Genomic DNA, 10947 nt, shown 5'->3' on the forward strand with positions numbered 1-10947 from the left:
AACATAGCATGCATAGTAAGGAAGAACAAAGAGGGAGTTTATGTTCTACTCACCCTTGGAGCGTGATTTTAATCCGATCCAAGTGAACCACCAAAGTTCCTCTCCTTGATCTCTCCTTGTGTGTGTTTCCTCCACCTTGAAGCACCTTGGATTAAGAACTCCTTCTTGTACTCCTTCTTGTGCTTGTAATCTTCTCTTTGATGTAACAAGTAAAGCCACAAAAGGATATGGCCTCTAAGGATCTTCACCAAGTGAATCAAGAGATGAAGAAAGATGAAAGAAAAGAAGAAATTATGCAAGTGTTCTTCTTTCCTTTAATTTTGTAATGGACCAAGAAAGAACTCTTTCTCTCTCTCTCTCTCTCAAATCTGAAAATAATAGTGTGGAGACACACTTATTCTCTTTGTCCATGCTTTCACTTTTATATAATAGGAAATAACTCCAATTACTAAAAGAAAATATTGACTTTCATAAAGCCAATATTTTGGCTGGTCCATACTTGTTATTGGGCACTAAAAATGTGTCTTGGGCTTTCATTTAAATCTCATTTAGTGAAGCCCAAGTCCACACGAAAAGCCCGACAATCGTTTAGGCCCAATAGGTTCGGTTTTACCCGAAAAACCTAATTATGTCCAAATAATAAATCTAATTAATTATTTGGTCATAACCAACTCTTTTTTAATCTTCTTCATATACAATCTCAAGGATCCACTTATATGGTGTGCGATCTCTTAGGTTCTAATTAACAAGGCAGTGAAGTTTATAGAAACCATTCTATTTTGTTTACGAATCAAAAACTCCATTTTTGATTCTCCCTTGTTATTAGGATTATAAATGTTTATTAATCCTCGGGGACTTCACAAGTCATGAGTGACGTCTTGCAACATATCATGACTACCCTAGTTAATGTAGAATGACAAAGAACCTATTCAATTGGAATTACAATACAATACGGTCCTTCTCTAACACTATGTTCTAAATCACATCATCGGGGTATGGAATTGATATGTCAATCCCCTAATGTGATTTTCATTCTTATGTGATTCTTAGAATGTGATTAAAAACTCCTTTTTAATCTCATTCAATGCTTTGGCCAAAGACTCATTGAATCACATCTTTGAACATACACCTTATTTACTTAAGGATAGAGATTCCTTATTGTACACTCACATGTCTCCATGACCGAATTGATTATACCAATGAATGCATCTATTATATCCATTAAGGGACACAATGTTATTGCATCATCAAGAGATAATCCATTCACTCATAAGACAACTATGGTGTCTCAGGTCAAAGGACTAATTTGTATTATTGCAATTTAGAGTTCAAGTTTGACATGTAAGTAAGACTCCATACAAGAACTCTAATGATCGCGTTCAGTGTACTCTTTAAGTTAAGAGCACCCACATACTTGTATTAGTGTCTCTACACAAATGACAAGAGACATATCATCCTCCATATTGAGCATACATAGTATGTGCTAGTCTTTCCGGATTATCAATGTCCAAGTGATAATCCTATGACTAGGAACCTTTTAGGATAAGAGTGTGAAAGAGTAAAGGTCTCACACATCTAACTCTTTAGATTACTTTCTCTTTAACTCATATTCCTTGGACCTTGTTCAATCAAATATTAAATATAAGCAATGAACAATAAACTTGCCATTTTGAATAATAATAATTACATCAAAATGATTGTTTTAGGACACAATTCCTTCATTCCACCTGTGGGGTGTGGCAGCCAGGACTGAGTCCCAACACCTCCTGTCCCCGAGGGCATTGCCGCTTTTGTGCGTGAAGAGTCTCGAGTGCTCTTGGGGCGCCTCCATGTATCGTTATAATCTGTCCGTAGACTTCAATTGCATTGGCTCCAGTTACGGGAGTACGATATTGAGAGAGCTGGCCGCTTTGAATGAGGTGCTTGATAGCGTGGGATGATGTCTTTGTGGTTATTCCAAATTTCTTCGTATGAAGCGGTGAGTGTGGTGTAAATCTCGTATCGGGGTGCCTCGTATTTCTGGTTATCCCTGTATCGGGTACCGCTATTTGGCGCATCGCGATACTGACTGCCCGATGAGTTGTACTTTGGCTTCTGAGGGATTTTCCTGTACTGTTTATCCCGTTTATCGTTGTAGCATAGTTGCTCTCGTGGGGTTTTGTCATTGTGTTGGACAGGCATGTCTCTGTTGGTGTCTTTGTTCCTGCTATCGGTGGTCCCGATAGGGTTGTGGAGTTGAGGTACATTGACTGGGTGCATATTGGTGCTGGTGTAGCGACCAAAGGTGTCATACTCGGCCTGCGCGATAGCGGTAGCGGCGTCGAGGAGGTCATCATATGTCGCAAGGGGATTGGTGTTGATTTGCAATAGGAAGTATCCCGGCTGAAGGGGTTGCTTTTGCCATCGGCGAACGAAGTCTCGTAATCACTCATTTGGTCTTTGCTTGAGCTTAAATAGGTCAGGGGTCTTGCGATAGCCGCTATTGCATAGAATGAACCAGCGGAGGAATTTGTCCCCGAGCTCCTGGAAGCTGTCGATGGAATTAGCGGGGAGGTTGAGGAACCAGCGCAAGGCCTCGTCCGTCTGGGTTTCCTCGAACGCGTGGCATGCCATTGCATCCATGTATCGGGTTCCATGTAGGAGGGATTTAAAGACTTCCAAGTGGTGGTATAGGTCTCGGGTTCCATTATATTTCTCAATTTTGAAGGGTTTTACCTCCTATGGGCGTTTCTCCACTTGTATTTTGGGAGCGAATGGTCCCATCTTTCCCTAGAAGCCTGTTGTGATCGGTTGCCAACCGGACCTACTCTAGGCACTCTCAATCCGCGCCTGCAAGGCGGTGATGGTGTCGCTCATCTATAGTAACAACCGGGTGTTGGGGTCGGGTGGAGGTATATTGGCGGTTGCAGCTGAGTTTGTGCCCGACGCTCCAGCTATATCGGGTACAGGCTGTGGTGCTGGCGATGTGCTGAGTTGATTAGGGAAAAAAGGGGAGTTCAGGTAAATCACCTGTGGTCCTGTGCTGGTGCTGCCTGGAGTGGGGCCCGTGGGGTTTCGAGATGTTGCTGCGCTTGGTGGCACAAAAGTGCCAGCGAGATCGGTGCTTGGGTCCGTAGTGAGGACTGCTCCAGGTGTCGGGACACCACCAATGGTTGGTATCGGAGGACGTTATTCTGGTTTAACGCCACTAGTGACCGGCCCTGTCTAACGCCTTATTGCTCGCGACTCGCCGCTGGAGTGCCTCTCGGAGGATGCTATTCTGGTTTGTCATATTCTCGATATCTCAGCGAGCTCCCGCGGCTGCAGCACGCTCGGCCTCAGCCTGTCCATGTGTCTCCATTAGGTCACGCATCGCTATCTCAAGTGCGGTGGTTGCGTATGTGGTCATGACCGAACTTGCCTCGGTGTTTGGGCTCAAAAATTCGAGCGTGCGCTGGACCTTGCTGGAGCTGCTTCGTGGGGCGGATCGTCACTAGTGGTATCGGGAGTGCTGGTTGCCATTTTAGGAGTGTGTTGTTCTGCCAGCAAGGAGCGAGGGGACTCCTTCTAGCGCCAAATGTTTCAGCTGTCTCGGGTGTGGTTTGATCCAGCTAAATCACTGGGTATCTCGATCTGCTACTATCGCTATCGGTCTCGCTTATCTGTAAAACAAACAAAGGTCAGAGGGAAGACCGGGTGTGCTGGCCTTCAACGCTCTGATGCCTAAGTTAGTATCATTATAAGATAATGATAATGGAAAGCGATAGTAAACAGTTACCTCTTTGGGTTGTTGGAGATGACCTTAATGTAGCAAATTTGTGGGAGCTTGGTTTCATTTCCTTCGGTATGGGACGTTTAGGGTTCCCGATATCGCCCGAGAGGTATCGGGACCCTTAGCTAGGAGCTTTCCTTACTTTTGCATTGGCGATACGAGTCTTGTGCTTTCGATAGTTGTGCCTGGGAGGTATATGCATACCAACAGAACCAAAACCGAAGATTTTATAAATCGAGACAAAACTTCCTCCCAGACCTCCCAAGTTCTCCAGAACACTTCTAGAGTCAATCAATTAAAATTATACGACGATCCAACGGTCGGATCCTTACAGATCAAAAACCAAATAAACAGAGATAACGTTAAATCTAACATGCTTCATATGATCAAAACATGATAGAATAATATATCAGCATGCTCGTATCGACGAGTAGAAGACAACGGGGAAAATAGAAGCTCAAAAAGTGGCCGAACGCACTGCTACGCACCGCCATAGGCGGCTGTGCATGGGCTCCACGCGCCGCCACTTCAACTTTCAAACCAGTACAATCCAACCGTCCAAAATGTAGAGTACAACAAGAGGATCAAACTTTACACCTGGAGCTAAGGTCGATTCATCCTTGATTGGTCTAGATCGCGGTCGAAAACCAAGAATTTCAAATCAAAAATTGGAGCTTCACACTTCAAATCGAGTTGCAAGGCTGGTATGGGTAGAAAAGACATGAGGAGAGCTTCAAAACCCGATATGTTTCGAGCCCAATCACCACCGAAAATAGGAAATTCCGACCGGGTCCGCCGCTGCAGTATATTCAGGCTTCGATCCGCTTCTTCCAGTGCGATTTGATGTCGGAGAGTGACAGAGAGTGGAAGAGGAAGGGTCGGCGAGTAGATTTGGACCAGTGGCGCCGTCGGAGGACACTGGAAAACAAAGGAATTTCTGGGTCGGGTCGGGTCACCCGAATTTGAGAGAGAGTTAGGGTTCTAGAATTTTCCAGAAAACTGACCAAAAAGAAAATATGAAATTTTTTTTTTTGGATTTTTTCTATTTATAGGTGATTTCTAGAAATAGAAGGTTTTTCAGCTGACCATAAGTTTTTCATACAAATTCTGATTTTCACATGTCGCATGTCTACGAACTCGTATTGACGCGCTCTACAATTTTAATGAAGGAACTTTTTACAAAAAAGTAACGAATAAAAATCAACCTTTGAGCTCCCGAATACAAAGAGTTTTGAGCTAATATACGTCCTCTGGTGCTGCGTTTTCCGTTAATTTCCTCTTCTTTTTTTTTTTCTTCTTCTTTGGTTACCTTATTGTCGAGAAATTTTAAATACACACCCCTAATCACTTAATACACATCCCTATTATTTTATATTTCAAATTAGATTTTGTAGGTAGGTTGAATGGCCAAAACAGACATCTATGCATTAGAAAGAAAGAAAGAAATAGTAATATTTTCCTTATATAGAATAATTTATGTATAAATAGTTAGATAAACACAACAAATTTTTATACATGGCCTCCTAATTTAGTACAAGAATAAAGTTAGAAACTATCTAATTTGATTTTTTCTTAAATAAATTGTAATTAAATGAGGTTAGAAGCCATAATATTTAGAATTGTAAAATCAATGGTATTAAATGTTTTTAAAACGGATCGTTTTACTCCCATTTTTTAGTTAATTTCCTTTTCTTTCTTTTTTCTAAGAGATACGATTAATCCATTTATTTTCTAATATAGAACATCACGGGTGAAAAAACTTTGTAATTGTTAATTTGTTTGGCCCCTCTAATGACAACTTTGTAGTTCCACCATTGGAGAGAAACTAATATAGTTTTGGTTAAAAGTTCAACACATAATTTTATACTTGATCAACATGGTGTTTGGTGGATGAGAACTCAAATAATATAAAACCTATTTATATGCATCTATTTAAAGGATAATAAATTTTTATGGATTTCTGAGTAAGTAACACAAGTAATCAATATGGTCATTTAAAAACATCAATATACTAGAATATACTAATCATATTAAATAGTAGCCTTAATATAGTCAAATAATAGGATATATCATGATTTTTGAGATTAATGATATTTTAGGTACTTTGGGTTGTGTATTTAGTAGAATATTAGAATGAGAAATTAAATGGGTGGTGTATTAAGTATGGAGTGTGTATTAAGTAATTAGGGGTGTGTATTTAAAACTTCTCCTTATTGTCTAGTAAATCATTGTCATGCGATCTACTGATGTTTTATATGATTTTGAGATTTGAATTGTAGAGTTCTTGTGTTTCTCTGGTTGGGATCTAGTTTGGTATTCATGTGCAAGAACGATTTGGCATACTACTCAGTTCATTGTTGTAGCTCTTTGTGTCACGCGGTGGATCGATTGTTGGCGGCAAACACAACTCTTTTCCTCTTCTATTGTGTCTGTAATTAAGCTGGTTGCTTGTTGGGCTTGTCTGTTGTTGGATTTTGTTGTTTGTTTTCTTATTATTGTACCTATGGTCCATTGTTAGGTCTTTGTTTGTCGTTGAGTAATAACACAAATATTTCACCGCTAAAAATAAAATTTCAAAGTGCATGTGAAATGCCTAAGAAAGGATCCACTTTTTTTTTTTTTTTTTTTTTTTTTTTTAAACCCCGGCCCACCCCATTCCCACACTTGATGGAGCTCGAACTCTTGACCTCTTATATATGAGACCAAAGCCTTACCACCCCACCAAACACACACACCCAAAAAGGATCCACTTAAAATGTGGAATAATCCAAATGTATGGTCAAGTACTGTGCAATTATTCATTGTCGATGACGTTACAGATGACATACACTTGTGTGTATGCATATTATATGTAATATATGTTTTACCCCATTATTATATTATGTAAAGTATAGATTGCGGTAAACTTTTTAAAATAAATGAGAGGAGAGTATGTCATAAAAAAAAAAAAATAAATGAGTGGAGAGTAAGAGGCCGATAAGGTTGGCTTAAACCGTTAGCACAAACATGTATAAATAATAATAGCTACGAGGACCAAACGGGAACCGACTTTTTTTTGTAGACCCCCTTTTTTTGTCTCTGCTACCTCTCTGGTTCTTTATTTGTTTTTCAGAAAATTGTACTTTGCATGTTAATGGTATTTGGTTCATGACCAAGCTCTTCTACATGATATACGAAAATCTTTTTGTCTAACTAGTTAATGTGCAACTTCTTTCATCCGTACTCTATTCTCATTTCCTCTGATGAGATGGAAACTAATACAATCAAAAGATAAAATTCCCTAGGACAAACCAAACCACAGATCTATGGAAAAGTTAAAGCAATTGAAACAACTAGAGGAGGGCATTAAATTGTTGTTCAATTCCCATTCATCGAATGGTGAATCTTGACTATAGTAGAAAAAGAGAATTCGATATTCGGAAATGCTTCAATGTTTTATTATTCTCCAATTGGAGGTATATATATACTGATACAAGTTGTATTCTAATATGAAATAATCTTCCTATAATTACAAGGTATAAATAACCATAACTATACAATATGTCAACTATGTAAACTAGAAAATGATCTCTATATAAATGACCATAACTATACAGTAGGTCAACTACGTAAATAAGGAAAGGATAATGACAATGAATATATAATAGGTCAACTACGTAAATAAGGAAATGATAATTACAGTGATTCAACATGACACTTGATGCTCCAAGGGGGAAAAAGGAAAGGTGTTTTTTGGTCTCACAGTTAAGCTGGGATGATTCTTTAAGAACCACATGTTTACCATCTTCCTTCTTATATCTCCAAACCCAAGAAAATATATTATTAGCTTCTTATACATTCTTACGCCTCTACAAAATATGACTATACCCATATTTGTGTATAAGTATACTATTCTAATGAAAAACTCTCGAGAGAGGCGGAGGGCCGCGCTAGGGTTTCTTAGCGTCGCTTTAGCAATTTTTGTCGGAGGGATTGGATTTCCAGTTCTCTTTGACCAAACTAATGAGGATGGTGGCGGTGGAAGTCTATTTCGGCGTCGCAAGTGGGTTGTGGGTGGCCAAGATTGAGCCTTTGAGGTCCATATACATCATGAAGCTCCATATGGTCTAAGTACAATATAACTAATCTCAATATAGGTATATAACACTGCACATGAAAACCACATCTTGATCTGTGTCCAGTTTGCACAATGAATCATCTTCATCACTAACCCTATACCAGTAGTCGATTCTTTGCGATGCATAAGCTGGATTAAGTTGCTTTACCATGTTATCTTTCTCCAGTAATGACATCCTATCTTTATCTACATTATCGTAGTAGTCCACATTCCCTCCAACATAAGACTTCCTCTTTATGCAGCCTCCACGGTACACTTTGAATTTGAAATAACATGGGTGATCTGCACTAAGATTAGGAAAACTTTGACTTTGAAATAATTTGGGTGAGCTGCATTAAGGTTAGGAAAACTTTAGTCATAAACTCATAACCATGTTAGCAAGAAAACAAAAATAAACCTGTTGTTGTTTCCTTAGTCATTGTGCACGAACCAAAATAACATCCAAACAAATATATGCCTTCATAAAGAGGTACAAGACAAACAGACCCACTTCCAAACATTGTTTAATACCAGAAATTCATTCTTCACACATGGAAGACAAAGACAAAAAAATCATTTTTTTACTACCTCTAATGACCACTTTCAGCACTTTCAGAACCATAATAAAAGCAAAAGCAGAAAACTCACCTACAACTTGGACAATATTAAAAGTCGTTGTTACATCCTGTACCTAAATCTACCCGTTTACTGGTCACTTAGACGGTAAACGTGACAGGACCTACCCCGGATTTGACCCTGAAATCTGAAGTGGCCTTGCGGGGCCCACCATAGAAGAAATTCTACCAAAACTTTGGCGGAACTTCCCCTAAAAGTGGACTACCTAAAACCTGTAAAAACATTATAACACTCCTCAGTAATCAAATCCATCCTCATCTCCTGGAGCCTACCTGCTTCCCACAATTCATAATCAACTTCCCAACAAGTAACATAAAACAAATCTGAACTCAAATCTTAAATACCAAACTATCATTCTTATAACATAACTGAAAGATGGTCATCAAAGAAATCTAAACAGTGAATTGAAATAAAGTACAAGATGGTTAAACACTTAAACCATAGGAAGTCGAAAGCGGATGGACACTATTCCTCGACGCGTACACACGCTCGATCCTAACCTATCTATAGACTAGGCACGAGAAACCGAAAAGCCCAGGAAAAAGCATTTGGAAAAAACCCGTTAGAGTGAGTGGACGAAAAATAAGTAATTTCAAAAGAAATATATAATGCTTCCCCAATTTATTCTCTTAAAAACCAAGCATGCAGTAAAGTCTTGAAAATACTCTTAATCCTCCTCTTTACTGAAATCTCAAACACATATCGTAAAACATCTCGAAAACCGTCTCGAAATCTCTTTAAAATCTCATATGATAAGTACCTCAAAATCATTTAAAAATCTCAGAAATCTCGTAGGCTTATAAATCTTGTTAAAATACTCATATGATAAAATATCTCAAACTCATTGAGAAGTCACGGAAATATACTGATACTGTAAATCTCATCTCATAAAATAACTTCAAATCATCAGTGGAATCATCTCAAAACTCTTGGAAATCTCATATCTCAATAAATACTCAAATCTCAAAATAGGCGATGACCAAAGGGAACTGCCGACTAGTCATCTCATGCCACCTAGAGGGGACTGCCTACCAGGGAAGCATCAGAGGTACTACCGACCGGACAAGGAGGTCATAGCTATAGAGGGATCTGCTAACAAACCATAGATAGTTAGAGGGTACTGCTGACTAACTATCTCAAGCCATCTAGAGGATATTGCCGACCAGATGACGCATCGAAGGGTACCGTACTTACATAGGCATTTGCCTAAGCATAATTATTTATAATGGGCCATGCTCATACCACCGCCACCGGTACCAAGAGCATCAAGGTTGTTACCTATGGAAACACCGCTGGACGCGCTATCACCTCAGCCCCAGATCAACCAGAGATCATCACTAACGCGCCGCCACACCCCGCTCCAAGACGCCTCGCTGAAGTATCAGAATCTGGGAACTGAAGCATATCAGTCCCACATCAAAAGCAAGGAAGAGATCAGTCTCTCCCTCACCTATAAAAGGTCCATTCCTCTCTCCTCATTAACTACGCATTTATTACTTATCTAACGTTTACTCTGTCAACATAAATACATTGACTGACTTAGGCATCGGAGTAGAGAAGGCCGCCAACCGTGGTCTCCCTCTGATGCCCCTTTGTATTTTACTTGACAGGTGACGCTAGCGCTACGACTTCTTCAATAGCGGTCCGAGCTTGGACCAGCGTTAACAAGATTTAGCTACCGCTGAATCTTAGACATTTACATTGGCGCCGTCTGTGGAAATTCTTGAGCGGAAGGTCATCCCACCATAATCCACAATGACTAACAGTAGCGGGGAAATCTCTGACGAGCAAGCGGACAAATTTGTCAATCCCCAACCCACTAACCCCACGGTTACAGTTAACCATGCACTCTTCAACACTCCGGCTAACCCTAACATTGAACCTCAAGATACCCCTCTAGTTTCGCACACCAAGTCAGCGGTGGAAAATCTTCCTGGCAGTCGCCGCTAGCCACCAGGACAGTACCTTGCCGCTAAACTAGAATTGGCACTAGCAAGAAAGAACAAGAGCAAGGCAAACAGAGAACGAGAGCAAGAAAGAAAGGAAAAGGCAGAAGCCCACAAACAAGTGGCCACGCTGCTGTCAAAATTTGAGACCTAAAGAGGGCGCTAAAGGCGAATGCCAACCTGGCACGAAGCTGGAACTCACAAAGTGCGAGAGTCAATCTAAACGCTGGGATAAGGATAAGGTCAATGCCAGTAATACAGATAGGCGTCCCGCTAAACCCACCCAAGCTGGCAGGATTGGGCCCATGTCTTCCGCCACAACCAATGATGGAACAGGAGGCAGAGTCACAATCGCGCGCCAACCTCAGTACGGGATAAGTAAGAACAATGAGAAGTCCGCCAGTCCCCAGGCAACACCAAAACCATGTCACACGGAGTTCACAAGCTAGGCCTGCTGCCGATGCTACCGCCTTGATCCTGCAAAAAGTGCAGCAGATGGAAGAGAGATTAGTAAGGGC

This window comes from Rosa rugosa, chromosome 7, assembly GCF_958449725.1.
Source record: "Rosa rugosa chromosome 7, drRosRugo1.1, whole genome shotgun sequence".
Taxonomy (NCBI): Eukaryota; Viridiplantae; Streptophyta; class Magnoliopsida; order Rosales; family Rosaceae; genus Rosa; species Rosa rugosa.